At 41.2% G+C, this 3,812-nt stretch overlaps 1 pseudogene; it reads left to right on the forward strand.

Annotated features, from left to right (window-relative positions):
• The first annotated feature begins 458 nt into the window (after window positions 1–458).
• LOC144227599 (ATP synthase F(0) complex subunit C2, mitochondrial pseudogene) lies at window positions 459–1,924 on the forward strand (annotated as a pseudogene).
• Window positions 1,925–3,812: the final 1,888 nt, after the last annotated feature.

Raw genomic sequence — 3,812 nt, forward strand, 5'->3', positions numbered from 1 at the left:
AATAATTCTAGAGAAATCAAATGATCTAAATTAATCAGGCATCAACTTTCCCAGGTTGTCCTATTTATCTAGCATGAAAAGTTTTGACGAGATCTAATTATACTGCCGCATTTTTATTTAGAGTTGCCTGTAGAATGTTCTCTTGCTTCACTTGAGCAAACAAAACAAAACAAGGCAAAAAACATATTCCTACATACAAATCAAAACATCAGAGACCATTGATCCCAGAAGCGCCAGGACAAAGCTGAGAATCAGTGCAGGGACAAGGCTGTAGCGATAGTTTTTGACAAAACCGAGGGAGTGATTCAAAGATAGAATTTGTAGCAAAATTGGTGATTGGGATTGGCCAAGGAAGACAGAAGACATTTGCAACCTAATTGTATTGTTTGGGATAAGGGAGGCTATGTCGTAGTAACAAAATGACCCCTGAACCCTTCTGTGTCTTCTCTGCACAGAAAATGTACACCTGTGCAAACTTTGTCTCCACCCCCTTCTTCGTCAGGAGCACCTCTCCTGAGCGGATCGCTGTCTGCAGTGGTGCTAACACCACCAGACACACTGACCAGTGAGAGACTCGGCAGCCTGGCAGACCCCAATCTCCTGACCTCACTTATTCCCAGCCACAGCTTCCCAACCAGCACCATTGTAAGGGATATGGACACAGCAGCCAAGCTCACTGGGGCTGGGGCTGCCATGGTAGGTGTGGCTGGCTCTGGGGCTAGAATTGGGACTCCGTTTGGGAGCCTCCTCATTGGTTATGGCAGGATCCCCTCTCTGAAGCAACAGGTCTTCTCCTATACCATTCTGGGCTTTGCCCTCTTGGTGACCATGGGGCTCTTTTGCCTGATGGTGGCCTTTCTCATCCTCTGTGTCATGTCAGAGGCATCTCCACCTCCCTGGGTCTTTCTCTCATGTCTCGTCTGCCCGGTATGTTCCCAGGCAGCTTGGGGAAAGTGGTTGGCTCAGGGTTTGACAGAGGGAAGACAAATAAATATGGTATTAATAAGGGGAAAAAATGACCCATGAAAACTCACCAGCTTAATATCTAGTAGTTGATTTCTTGTTCGTCCAAGTCTGATACCTTGCTAGAGCAGTGAGCTTCCAGTGATCCCACAGAAATTTAGGCTTTTGCTGTCTTATAGCTCTACTATTGAAAATCCTTGGTTTCCCGGGTGGCTGGGTCAGGAAAAGAAGAGAGCTGGAGATTGTCCGGACCTTTCACTGTGGAGGGAGGCTCAAAGTGGCATGTGTACTGAGGCACAGACCATAGAATGTGTCAAATGTTGCATGTGCTTTCCTACATATCCCAGTCTCCACGTAGGCTCCTTTGGGCCAGTGGGCTGTGAGCAGAAATGGTGTGTCACCTCTGTAATGAAGCAATGAAGCCTTGGGGGTGAGAGCCAGTATGGGGTTCTTCAAGCTTTTTCTCCCTCTGCCATGTGACTACAGTTCCAAATGGTAGAACTACAAAAAAAAAAAAGTTTTTTAAGAACTTGAATTTTTTTCAGGTAACTTGAAGGGAACTACTCTAGGCAACTATCAGACCCATAGATGGCTTTGCGTGGGCAAGAGAGGAGTAAGGTTGTACATGCTGACTCTTGAGATTTGGAGTTTATTTCCACAACATAACCCAGCCGATCTTTACTGAGGCCCCAGGGGAGATGAACACTTCAGAACCAAGTCTTCCACTGGATGGGGTTCTGTGGAAGTGTTTTCTAGACGCCTACTGTTGTTGACATAGGAGTGTTACAACTCAAAGTCATAGCATCACATGAACAGGGATAATGTTATGGGACTAGACATGAGTCTATCCAGTTTAGAAGCAGCCATGTATTTTAAATACAATGGAAGGACTCGTTCTCCCAAGAACAGACTTTATCTTACCCCTAATCATTTTTCCCCACTGTCCCTTCAGAATCCATAAGAATCTGGGTAACATTGTTTTTAAATGATGCCCAGTAGATGTTTTCACAGAAGATCTGAGTGGCCATTTTCTCATAGAGAAGCATAAAAACACTGAGTTATGAAACACTCAGGGCTTTTTATTCAAATAAGTCTTCTTATTGCCTTTTCTGACACATCAAAAATAAGTTCAAGTATATTTTGTAACTGAGCATGATGTAGATTATAGAACTGGACACCTAATCTCACTCCTTATATAAAAATTGCTAATTTTTTAATATATTAGCTTTAGATGTGTTTTCATGTATTCAGAAGTAGAAAGGGCCTGACCCTCTCTAAGATTGGAAACAATTCATGTTAGATATTCCTAAGACAAGTAAGGTTATAAAATGATTTCTAATAACTGCAGATTTTAGCTTAAACATAAATTACACATAGTTTGGAATTGCTTAATGGGTGACAGAAATCCTTGCCTATGGGAGAGCCAAACCTCATGATTTGGAAATGTGTGGTCAGAGAAATCATTTATAATTTTTCTTTGAGTTTTGGATGCTTTGGTTTCAGTCAAGATGTATGAACTCTGGTTTATGACTAAGAAAGCCACTTTTCCCCCTCATTCAATGGACAGTTAGCTATATAGCTAAGCATAGATTAACAGAGAGAATTACTAAATTGCCAAATGCTTTCCTTTTTAAGCCAATAGAAGAGTGCTACTTAAATGTATAGGACTATTAGAAACCTAAGAATTTTCAATACCCAAAGCAACGTAAGAGAGAAGACTTAAAGATATATTTTATAGAAGAATGTGGAAAATAGTCATGTTACAAAGTGATGACAATAAAATACTTCTTGTTTATATTTCTTTCATAATTGCTTTTAAACATATTAGTCTTTTGAACATCTTACCTTTGTGATGGTACAAGGAAAAAATGACAGGTGAATATTCAGCATCTCTTACATTTCTCAAATCCCAGGGAGATTTTTTTTCTTTGTCTCCATAATCTGGGGCTCCATTGTGCAACCTGGAATTATGAATGAGAAACAAAGCAGTAAGAATAGTACATTGAAACCCACCTCAACTACTTCTCACTGCTCAGGACCAGGAGTTATTTGTAGAAAAGGAAGGATAAAAATGACAGGCACAAGAGAGACTAGAGTTTGGGCTGGGCTAAAAGAAAAGATAGGTGTTTAGAAGCCAAGGGAGAAGATTGGGACTAAGTTGCGTACCATGATGTGTAGGTCTCTGCAGCAAATGAATGGGAGGCAAAGAGGATTTTTTTAAGTTTATTTATTTTGAAAGATAGAGTGTATGTGCCAGTGAGTGAGGGGCAGAGAAGTGAGAAGAGCAGAGAGAGAGAGAGAGAGAGAGAGAGAGAGAGAGAAAATCCTAAGCAGGCACCACACTCTCAGCCTGGAGCCTAACATGGGGTTCGAACCCATGAACTGTGAGATCATGCTCTGAGCCAGAATCAAGAGTCAGACGCTTAACCAACTGAGCCACACAGATGTCTTGGTAGGCAAAGAGGGTTTTTAATGTTGGGTTATATGTTGTGAATGGAAGTCGTCTTCTGGAGAGAATTCAGTAAAGATGAAAGACTCTCTCTTGCTGTCCATAAGAAATGACTTTTCTGAAAGTAATAAAATGCTGAAACAGGTCAAAGAGTGATCAGCTTTACCAGCTGTTCTGACTTTTAACAAGATATTTTAATTTTGTAAAAAACTATGGTTGAGCAGACATCATTGCCCTATGCCAAGCTGATAAGACAACACCAAATGGTGATGGATCAACATGGTCAATCATTAATGAAAACTGTCAAAATAACATGCTGGGATCAGGAGGTGAGTTTCAATGAGGACCACTTCCACGTAGGAGGAAGATAAAATTTGCCTCACAGGAGCTTAGCAATAGA

This window comes from Crocuta crocuta, unplaced genomic scaffold, assembly GCF_008692635.1.
Source record: "Crocuta crocuta isolate KB4526 unplaced genomic scaffold, BGI_CrCroc_1.0 scaffold41, whole genome shotgun sequence".
Taxonomy (NCBI): domain Eukaryota; kingdom Metazoa; phylum Chordata; class Mammalia; order Carnivora; family Hyaenidae; genus Crocuta; species Crocuta crocuta.